At 39.3% G+C, this 12,200-nt stretch overlaps 1 protein-coding gene across 4 annotated transcripts in view; it reads right to left on the bottom strand.

Annotated features, from left to right (window-relative positions):
- DOCK3 (dedicator of cytokinesis 3) overlaps window positions 1-12,200 on the bottom strand; it is a 568,180-nt gene that overhangs the window by 376,767 nt on the left and 179,213 nt on the right. The window lies entirely within an intron of this gene.

Here is a 12,200-nt window from a genome sequence, read left to right on the forward strand (position 1 = left end):
GAGACTGTCTTCTTTCCACTGGATATTTTTTCCTGCTTTGTCAAAATTACCTGCCCAAAGAGCTGAGGGTCCATTTCTGGGTTTTCTGTTCTGTTCCATTGGTCTATGTGTCTGTTTTTGTGCCAGTACCATGCTGTCTTTGTGATCACAGCTTTGTAGTACAGCTCGAAATCCAGCATTGTGATGCCCCCAGCTTTGTTTTTCCTTTTCAATAGTTCCTTGGCGATTCGGGGCCTTTCCTGGTTCCATACAAACTTAAGGACTATTTGTTCCAGTTCTTTGGAAAATGTCATTGGTATTTTGATCAGGATGACATTGAAAGTGTAGATTGCTCTGGGTACCATAGACATTTTAATTATGTTAATTCTTCCGATCCATGAGCATGGACTATTTTTCCACCTTTTTGTGTCTTCTTCAATGTCTTTCAAGAGTGATTTGTAGTTTCTAGAATATAGCTCCTTTACATCTGTAGTTAATTTCAAGATACTGTATGATTTTTGGTGCTATTGTAAATGGGATGGATTCCCTAATTTCTCTTTCTTCAGTCTCATTATTTGTGTATAAAAATGCAACTGATTTCTGAGCACTGATTTTGTATCCCGCCACATTACTGAATTGCTCTATAACTTCTAATAGTTTGGGGGTGGATTCTTTTGGGTTTTCCATATAGAGTATCATGTCATCTGCGAAGAGAGACAGTTTGACTTCTTCTTTGCCGATTTGGATACCTTTTATCCCTTTTTGTTGTCTGATTGCTGTTGCAAGGACTTCTAGTACAGGTTGAATAATAATGGTGAGAGTGGGCATCCTTGTCATGTTCCTGATCTTAAGGGAAAGGCTTCCAGCTTTTCCCCACTTAGAATGATATTCACTGTAGTCTTTTCATAGATGGTTTTTATGAAATTGAGGAATGTACCCTCAATCCCTACACTCGAAGGGTTTTAATCAGGAAAGGATGCTGTATTTTGTCAAATGCTTTTTCTGCATCTATTGAGAGGTTCATATGGTTTTTGACTCTTTTCTTGTTGATATGATCTATCACACGAATCAATTTGTGAAAGTTGAACCACCCTTGCATCCTAGGGATGAATCCCACTTGGTCATGTTGGATAATCCTATTAATGTACTGTTGGATAATATTAGCTAGGATGTTAAGAATTTTGGTGTCCATACTCATCAGGGATATCGGCCTGTAATTCTCCTTTTTGATGGGGTCTTTACCTGGTTTGGGGATCAAGGTAACATTGGCCTCATAGAATGAATTTGGTAGTTTTCCTTCTGTTTCTAATTTTGAAACAGCTTCAGGAGAATAGGTATTATTTCTTCTTTCAATGTTTGGTAGAATTCCCCGGGAAATCCATCAGGCCCTGGAGTCTTGTTTTTCCAGAGGCTTCTGATAGCTGCTTCACTCTCTTAATAACTAATCAGTCTGTTTAAAAAATCAATTTCCTCCTGTTTCAGTCTTCATAGTTTATAGGTTTCCAGAAAGTCATCCATTTCTTCCAGATTATTTAATTTATTGGCATAAAGCTGTTGATACAAGTTTCTAATGATCCTAACTATTTCATTGGTATTGGTTGTGACCTCTCCCTTTTCATTCATAATTTTGTTAATTTGGGTCCTTTCTCTATTCTTTTGAATAAGTTTTGCCAGTGGCTTATCGATTTTATTTATTCTTTCAAAGAACGAACTTCTAGTTCTGTTGATCTGCTCTACAGTGCTCCTGCTTTCTAATTCATTGATATCTGCTCTAATTTTGATCAACTGCTTTCTCGTGCATGGATTAGGCCTATTCATCTGCTCCTGTTCCAACTTCTTGAGGTAAGAATATAAAAACTGCATTTTAGATTTTTCTATTCTTTTGAGTGAGGCTTGGATGTCTATGTACATTTCCCCTTAGGACTGCCTTTGCAGTGTCCCATAGGTTTTGGACCACTGTGTTTTCATTCTCATTGGTCTCCATAAATTGTTTAAATTGTTTTTTAATTTCCTGGTTTACCCAATCATTCTTGAGCAGGATGGTTCTTAGTTTCCAAGTGTTTGAGTTTCTTCCAAATTTTTCCTTGTGATTGAGTTCCAGTTTCAAAGCATTGTGGTCTTAAAATATGCAGGGAATAATTTCAGTCTTTTGGTATCAGTTGAGACCTGTTTTGCGACCCAGTATACGGTCTATTCTGGAGAAACTTCCATGTGCATTCGAAAAGAATGAGTATTCTGTTGTTCTGTTGTGTAGTGTTCTGTATATACCTATGAGGTCCATCTGGTCTAGTATGTCATTCAAAGCTCTTGTTTCTTTGTTGATTTTCTGCTTAGGTGATCTATTGCTGATAGTGGGTTGTTGAGGTCCCTACTAATAACGTATTATTATCTACACGTCTCTTTATTCTGGTTAAGAGTTGGCTTGTGTATCTAGCTGTTTCCCTGTTGGGGACATAAATATTTATAATTGTCATTTCCACCTGTTGGATACATCCTTTACGAATAATATAGTGTCCTTCTGTATCTCTAACTACAGTATTTAGTTTAAAATCTAATCTGTCTGATGTGTGAATTGCTACCCCAGCTTTCTTTTGAGGTTCACTGGCATGAGAAATGGTTTTCCATCCCTTCACTTTCTGGATGTATCCTTAGGTTCAAGATGAGTCTCTTGTAGACAACGGATGGTTCATGTCTTATTATGCAATGTCCAACTCTGTGGCGTTTGATGGGAGCATTTAGGCCATTCACATTGAGAGTGATTACTGAGAGATGTGATTTTAATGATGTCATGTTGCCTGTGAAGTCTTTGTTTCTATAGATTGTAAATTTCTGTTCTGTATCACTCTTGGGGCCTTTTTACTTTTATAGAACCCCCCTTAATATCTCCTGTACGGCTGGTTTTGTGGTTACAAATTCCTTCAGTTTCTGCTGATCCTGGAAGGTCCTCATCTCTCCATCAATTCTGAATGACAGCCTTGCTGGATAAAGGATCCTTGGCGGCATGTTTTTCTTGGATAGAGCTTTGAAAATATGCTGCCACCCCTTCGTAGCCTGCCATGTCTCTGTAGTTGTGACATTATTCTGATATTTTTTCCTGTGTACGTGAGAAATTTTTTTGCCCTGGCCACTTAATACTGTATCCTTGGATCTAATATCTGCAAATTGCATTATGACGTGACGTGGTGTAGGTTTGCCGTGGTTGACCTTGGGAGGGGTCCTCTCTGCCTCTTGGACACGAATGCTTCTTTCCTTTGTCAGATTAGGGAAGTTTTCAGCTACAATTTTTCAAATCTCTCTTCTAGACCTCTCTCTTTCTCCACCCCCTCGGGGATGCCGATGATTCTGACATTGGAACGTTTCACTGAGTCAGTAACCTCCTGTAATCTACATTCTTGAGATTGGATTTTTTTGAACCAAGTTTCTGTTTTAACTTTCTCTTCTACCATCCCATCCTCCAATTCACTAATTCGTTCTTCTGCCTCATTTACTCTGGCTGTCAGAGCAGCTAGTTTTGTCTGCATTTGATTCATAGCATTAATTTCTGCCAGATTCGCTCTCATTTCCGCCGTTAGAGATTCTATATTCTCGTTAATATTTTCGTTAATATTTTTTTCAAGTCTACACATCATCTTGACCATTGTTACTCTGAACTCCATTTCTGACAATTCGGTTATATCCATATCCATCAGTTCTGTGGCAGAGGCCACAGACTCATTATCTTTTCTTTGCTGGGGGGGATTTCTCCTCCTCTTTATTCTGATGAGGAGAGGTTGCGGGGATGCCCAGAGCCCAAATTATCAACCAGGACCCAGGCAGTGTGTACTTGTTTTATAGGAACCTTAGGGATGTGGGCTTCTTGATTTTTCAGCTTGCCTTCTGGGGGAGGGGTCTGTCGCACTGATACTCAGGCAACCCTATTTGGGTAGAGTCACCCTGTCCTCTGCAAGGGGGGATGGAAATGGGCACAATGTGAGCTGGTATTTCCGGGCTTTTGTTCTCTGGCAGCTTTCCCTGGCAGTTTTCTGTGACTCTTCGAGAGAGCAGCAGTGGCCGTATCCTAGCCTCTGTCTCAGAACAGAGAGATCACAGTCCACTCTCCACTGAGCTCTCTTGGCCACTTTAACTCTGTTTCTGTCGGTGCTGCCAAAAAACCTGCAGCATCCGGCGTTGCGGGCCCCACAGCCTGTGTCCCAGCCCTCACTTCCAGGGCCGGCACGTCTCTGTCCTTTGTGTTTCTAACACCGCCAGCCACTCCTGGTTCCTGCACACTCCCGAGCTCTGTTTCAGTGTGGTTCGCGCAAACTCTGGGGCACTGGTTTTCAGTCTGGTCTCGTACGCCCTTCCGAGCTCCCGGTATCAGTCCGGTTCCAGTGAGCGCTCCAGAGCCCTGGTTTTCAGTCAGGTAATGCACGTGCTCCCGAGCTCTCGGTTTCAGTCTAGTTCGAGTGTGCACTCTGGAGCTCCAGTTTTCAGTTTGGACATGCCTGCTCCCAAGCTCTCGGTTTTAGTCCAGTTCCAGTGAGCGCTCCGGAGCTCTGGTTTTCACTCTGGTCACTCGCACGTTCCCAGGCTCACGGTCTCAACCTGCTTTCTCGTGGGTGCTGGCCCTCGAGTCTGGTCTTCGAGTCCGGACCACTCCCCAGCGCAGGTGGCTACCGCTTCCCGGCGCCCGAGCGTGGTGGCTCCCTCCCCCATTCCATTTATCTACTGATATCTGTGCGCGGATTCACAGCTCCCCGCTTCGTACCTCAATATTCAGCGTTGGAGATGTTCGTTTGTAGAGATCCAGATGTATCTTCCTGTGTCTCAGGCTAATTCCATGGGTTTTCAGGATGGTCTGGTACATATCCAGCTCGACTCAGGGGACCAGCTGAAACAGGGGTCTCCTACTCCTCCACCATCTTTTTTCTCTCTCTTCTTTTTTATTTTTTTAAATTTAAATTCAGTTAGCCAGCATATAAAACATCATTAGTTTTTTGTTTGGTGCAAAATGGTGGTTTATTAAAGCACAGGGACAGGACCTGTGGGCAGAAAGAGCTGTGACACTGGTGTTGCGAGGGGTGGTGAGGGGTGGCTGATTATATACTGTGGGGTGGAGGAGGTAAGGAAAAGGAAGGTTTTCAAAAGGATTTTCATGTTAAAGACTCAGGATACTGGAGGCCTTGCCATTGTCGAGTTAAGGTTGTCTTTCCCTCTAGCAAGGCATTAATATGAAGATAGTTGGGAGCTTCATGGAGGAACACTACAGTCTGCTGGCTTCAAGTATCTGTCAATGGGTTGCAGGTTATAAGGACATTTAATTGTATCTACATTTCCTTCTGGAAGCTAGGTTATTGATAGAAACACTTTGTTCTTGTAGATTCCTAAGACATTTAGTTTTTGATGTAATGTTCAATGATTCGTTAGTTCAGTATAATACCCAGTGCTCACCACAAGTGCCCTCCTTAATACTCATCACCCTTTACCCCGTCCCCCCACCCACCTCCCTTTCCGCAACCCTCAATTTGTTTCCTGAAGTCAAGAGTCTCTCGTGGTTTATCTCCCTCTCTGATTTCTTCCCATTCGGTTTTCCTTCCCTTTCCCTATGATCCTCTGCATTATTCCTTAAGAAGAGTTAATACCTATTCTTCTGAAACTGTTCCAAAAAATAGAAATGGAAGGAGAACTTCCAAAATCATTCCATGAGGCCAGCATTATCCTGATTCCAAAACCAGACAAAGACCCCACTAAAAAAACAACTAGAGGCCAATATCCCTGATGAACATGGATGTAAAAATTCTCAACAAAATACTAGCAAACAGAGTTCAACAGTACATTAAAAGAATCATTCACCAAGATCAAGTGGGATTTATTCCTGGGTTGCAAGGGTGGTTCAACATTTGCAAATCAATCAATGTGATACACATTAATAAAAGAAAGGATAAGAACCATATGATCTTCTCAACAGATGCAGAAAAAGCATTTGACAAAGTACAACATACATTCATGATAAAGACCCTCAACAAAATAGGTTCAGAGGGAACATAGTTCAACATAATGAAGGCCATACACAAAAAACACAAAGCTAATATCATCCTCAGTGGGGAAAAACTGAGAGCTTTTCCCCTAAAGGGGGAAAAATCCTTTTCAGAAACACAAAAGGGATATCCAGTCTCACTACTGTTGTTTAACATAGCACCGGAAGTCCTAGCCTCAGCAACCAGACAACAAAAAGAAATAAAAGGCATCAAAATTGGCAAGGAAGAAGTCAAACTTTGACTCTTTGCAGATGACATGATACTCTATGTAGAAACCCAAAAGACTCTACCAAAAAACTGCTAGAACTGATACACAAATTTAGTCAAGTTGCAGGGTACAAAATCAATGTACAGAAATCTGTTGCATTTCTATACCAATAATGAAGTTTAAAAAAATTTTTTTTTATTTGAGTATAGTTGACATGGAATATTACATTAGTTTCAGGTGTACAACATGGTGATTCAACATCTCTATACATTATGCTATGCTCACCACAATTTCTGTCACCATATAACACTTTTACAGTATCACTGACTACATTCTTTATGCTGTACCTTTATTCCCCATGACTTAATCAATCCATAACTGGAAGCCTGACAATACTTAATTCTTGATTGGTACCTGGACCATACCCCCACCAAAAAAAGCAAATAGACAAAAACCGTTATAAAGGACATTCTTGGGGAAAATTAGGGATATTTGAATATGAACTAGATATTTCATAAGTACTATTTGTATCATTTAAATTTCTCAAATATAACAATTATATTGTGACTACATGAGGAATGTCCTTTTTCTTAGAAGATACATACTCAAATACTTAACAGTGAAGTCTCAGAATGTCTAAAACTTACTTTTTTATATAATTTTTTTATTATGTTAGTCACCATACAGTACATCCCTGGTTTTTGATGTGATGTTTGATGATTCATTAGTTGCGTATAACACCCAGTGCACCATGTAATACGTGCCCTCCTTACTACCCATCACCAGCCTATCCCAGTTAAAAGCAGGGCTGGGGGAAGAAAATGAGTTCAATATGGAAAAATGTTGGTAACTGGTTAATCTAGGGGAATGGATGTAAGTGTTGCTTATATTATTCTTGTAACCTGTCTATAGATTTGAAACTGTTCAAAATAAAAAACTAGATAAGAAGAATCAGATGATTTTTTATTATAATAATATTTTTTATTATATTATGTTAGTCACCATACAGTACATCCCTGGTTTTTGATGTAAAGTTCCATGACTCATTAGTTGCGTATAACACCCACTGGGATGTTATACAGATGATTTTTTTTTAATTTAAATTCAAGTTAGTTAATATATAGTGTAGTATTGGTTTCAGGAGTAGAATTTAGTGATTCAGCACTTACATATAACACCCAGTGCTCATCACAGAAAGTGCCCTCCTTAATGTCCATCACCCATTTAGCCCATTCCCCACGTATGCCCCCTCCAGCAACCCTCAGTTGGTTCTCTAAAGTTGAGTCTCTTATGGTTTGCTTCCCTCTGTTTTTATCTTATTTTATTTTTCCTTCACTTCCCCTATGTTCATTTGTTTTGTTTCTTAAATCCTACATGACTGAAATCATATGGTATTTTTCTTTCTCTAACTGACTTACTTTGAATCAGATGATTTTTTTAAACATTTATTTATTTGAGAAAGAGAAAGAGAGAGAGAAAGAGTGTGTGTGTGTGTGTGTGTGTGTGTGTGTGTGTGTGTGTGTGAGAGAGAGAGAGACAGAGAGAGAGACAGAGACAGAGACAGAGAGCAGGGGGAGGGGCAGAGAGAGAGAGAGAGAGAATCTCAAGCAGACTGCCCACTGAGTGAGGAACCCAACGTGGAGCTCGCTCTCATGACCCTGAAATCATGAACTGAGCTGAAATCAAGAGTCAGACACTTAACCGACTGAGCCACCCAGGTGCCCTAGATGATTTTTTTTTTTAAAGGACTACACAGAAAAATTATCCCCAAACCAAGAATGTTGCATCTGCCATTCAGTTACGGTGGAAGGGCCATAACTTGAGTCTTTACTGTTTCCTACTTACTCTTTTTTCATTCTTTCTCAAATCTCTTATCAGGCTTTCACTCTTACCACTCTACACTGTTCCTAACAAGATCTTCATTCTTACTCAATTTCAACACCAGACATATTTAATTAGTCTGTCCTCTAAATATTTTTTTTATTGGTCTCCAAGACCCTACTGTTTCATTACCTACCTACCTCCCTGGCTACAACTTTTCAGATTCTTTTCACTGATTCTCCTCTTCATCCTATCTTTAAACACTACAGTTTCCCAGCACTCTGTCTTCACCTCACTTCTTCTTCATCTATAATAATTCCTTTTCTGTTCGTATCCAGCCCTACAGCTTTAAATATCATTTGAATGCTGGTGACTTCCAAATCTATGTCTGAAGCTCCAAAATCTCCCCAGAACTCCACATTCATACAGTCAACTGCTTATCTGACATCTTTACCTGCGTATCTAAGAGTCATTTCAAATTTAACATATCCAAAATTGAATCCTTTGATTTCCTCTCCAAAACATATCCCTTCCCAAACTTCCACATTTCAGTGAATGGCAACCACATCCTCACAGTTATTGAGACAAAAAATCCTGGAGTCATCTTCAATTCCTCTTTGTCTCCTCTACATGCTCGGGAAATCCAGCTCTAACTTCAAAATATATACTGCACCTTACCTCTTCTTATCATTCCAGTGAATACATGAATCCAAGTTATCATTTTGTCTTCCATGGGCTCCTATAATATTCTACCAAGTCTCCTTGTTTCTGATCTTGCCCCACTATAGTTCTAGTCTCAACAAAGCAGCCTAGAATAACATTTTTAAAATTACACATGTCCCTTCTCCTTCTGAAAGTTTTTAGTGGCTCCCTGGCTCATTCAATAAAAGATAACACCCCTGACATGGCAAACAAAGCCTGACAATATTTATCCCCTTGCTGCCACTCTGGACTCCTCTCCTTTTACTGATCTCACCTCCACACACTGTAGTCAAAGCATCTGCCTTACTATACCTGAACAAGACAGGCACACTTTGCATGGAAAGGATTAGAGTAGAGACAAAGCTTATGAATTAATAGTATTTAAGGGCTTGGAATAGGAATAGGAGTCTGAAAAGTATAAAAAAGGTGGGCCCAAGAAGAAGAATGGAAACAAGAATCGTCACAGAAATTAAGGAGGAAAAAAGATACTAAAAAGAGATATATCATCAAGGTAGTATTTATAAGAGTGAGGGGAAAAGGATAAAAGAGAATTAACTTACAACAGGGAACAAAGTAAAAATACCATACGAAATGGGAAATACACTAACCCATTATAAGTTTCTATTTCTGGATGATAGTATTGAGTGTTTTCATTTGTTCTTCTAACATCCTTTGTGTTTTCAGAGGTTTACACTTTGTGAGGAGTGGACCATTTCACTTTTGCCCACATACCTTTGGTTTGTTCCTTTATCCAAGGGCATGGCCCTACATATAGGGTATGTTCCTTTAGGGATCTCAACAGAAGGCCCAAATATTTTACCAAGGCCCCTATAACTTGCCAGTCCCTGAATGCTAATATTTTTTCACCAATATTAAGTGGCTGGTAAAGTCTACTCAATTTGCAAGCTGTACTGTTCTACTAAGATTCCTGGAGCCTTACACAGCCCAAAAGAAGCTAGAACTCATTCAAGTACTTAGGGGGAATCTGTAAGCAGGTTAAGGTCCTAATTCTCTGAGGTTCTCTACTCCCTGGGTTTTAACCTCTTCTTTTTTTTTTTTAATGATTTTTTATTATATTATGTTAGTCACCATACAGTACTTATCAGTCTCCCTGAGAGCTCCAAACTCCAACATCTGTTTCCTCATCCCTGAAAGACTACCACTTTCTGTTTGGTATCTGCTTGCTGCACCACATCACAGCAAACTGAAGAATTTTCTGTGGGGAAAGAAAAGTCAAAGTAAACATGAACTCTTCCCATATGCATCCCCCCTTCCTTCAAGAATCAAAGTTCCTCAAGATCCTCCCTACATTTGAAGAAAAGAGAGAGAAGCAAACCAAGAGACAGACTCTTAACTATAGAGAAAAAACTGGTTGCAGAGGGTGAGGGGTGGGGAAATGGGTGAAATAGATGATGGGGATTAATGAGGGCACTTGTGATGAGCACTGGGTGTTGTATGGAAGTGTTGAATCACTCAATTCTGCACCTGAAATTAATATTACACTGTATGTTAACTGGAATTTAAATAAAAACTTGGGGAAAGAAGATCCTCCTACATTGACTGCTCCTCAACACCTGAAGACAATTTTTTAAATGCTTTCTTCAGATTTTAGAAATATAATTCTGGACCATCAAACTGCAAGAGGTTTGTAAACTGAATTGATTCTATGTAGCTTTCTAAGATGTATATCAAAAAGACTGTTTCTCTGCTCCCTTGGAGAAAGAGTGCTTCCTACAAATATGGCTGCTCTATATAATTCTTTAAGCTGTATCTCCTTTGCCTTCCTGAAACAAACTGAATCTAGGTATGGATTTTCTGCTAGCAAAGTGGTCCCCAATTTCCTTTACAACTATTATAAATAGGAACATTGCTCCTCGATTTAAGATAAGTCCCTTATTATCAGGAAATATATGATTTTGCTGGCATCTTCTGAGGCACTGTATTTCTCGATCCCAAACATTCTACCTCCTTTTCTCATCTCACTTCCATGTAGTTTCTGCCACATTTCAGTTCTCATCAGTCCCATTATTAAACTAAGTGTTATAAATTAGGGGTATTATTTTTGTGTTTCGAGGTGAGACATTCACATTCAGAAAATGTATTTTATTAGTACTTTCAGAAATATATGCCTTCCTAGACACTCCCTTTTCCTTTTTCCATACAACTTCTATCCAATCTTGATGCTTTTGGCAGTTCTTACCTATAAATTTGAAGTAGTAGATTATATGTTGCAAAGGTTCACTGAAAGGATTTTCGAGTTTCCTGTCTCTATATCCTTCTGTCTGATATTTTATAAAAGAAGAAGGGGAACAATAAAGAGTATGCTGGTCATGCATTCATATCAAAATCTTCTTAGTTATTTGTCTTACTATGCCTCAATAACAAATTATATCTTAGAAGACATACCAGTCACTTACTAATACTTCTCATCTCTAAATCCACCCTTCTAAGCACTGATTCTGAGGCTGGAATTTGCCAACTTTGCCTCACAAACTCCTTTGTCTGGTGGGGGGGCACTAGAAAGATACTGGGGAAAAGGAAATAAGAAGTGTTTTCTGCTATTCTTGTAAACTGTTCCACCAGAGAAAACTGGTTCCAGCCTCCAGTTGCTTTTGACATTCCCAGAAACGGCCTCACTGCTCTTCTACATACATTCCAGCAGCAGCCATGTGATGTCCTCTCCTCAGAATTTGAGCTCCAGTGTCTCAAGATCCATCTTCCAAGTTCCTGAGTTCTGGTATCACCAACCCATTATCTTTTGTTTCCAGCCATTAGAGTACAGACTTCTTTCTGCAGTTATTATTTTGGGTTATATCGATATTTCCTCTTTTTTCTTTCATTTTTCAAACAGGTGTGTAAACAATTCCCTACATTAAATTCTAGCTTAAAAAGTGACTCATAAGTTTCTCTTTTCCTGACTCAACCCTAACTAAACTCTGATGCTTCCTCAACCTCTGTTCAAAAATATTATTTCTAGTACCAAAAGCTATCATATAGTATCTTAAATTTTATATTTTAAAATGATAAATTTTGAAAAATAAAATCACAATTTTATAGTAATACATACTTATTACTTTTTTTTTTTTAAGATTTTATTTATTTATGTGACAGAGAGACAGCCAGCGAGAGAGGGAACACAGCAGGCGAGTGAGAGAGGAAGAAGCAGGCTCCCAGCAGAGGAGCCCGATGTGGGACTCGATCCCGGAACGCCGGGATCACGCCCTGAGCCGAAGGCAGACGCCTCAACGACTGCACTACCCAGGCGCCCCCATACTTATTACTTTTAAAATTAGGGCATGACAGTAAAGAATTTCTAAAAATCACTCATAATCTGAATGTGCAAAAATAACAAATGTTAACATTTTGATATTTTACATCTTGTCTCTCTTCTATCAGAGATTGTGCTTGTTATCCTATCAGAAACTATTCTCAAAATGTAAATTATTGTAAAAAATATGCTGCATGCATAATTG

This window comes from Ursus americanus, chromosome 14 (genome assembly GCF_024610735.1).
Source record: "Ursus americanus isolate L20-20 chromosome 14, mUrsAme1.1.p, whole genome shotgun sequence".
Taxonomy (NCBI): domain Eukaryota; kingdom Metazoa; phylum Chordata; class Mammalia; order Carnivora; family Ursidae; genus Ursus; species Ursus americanus.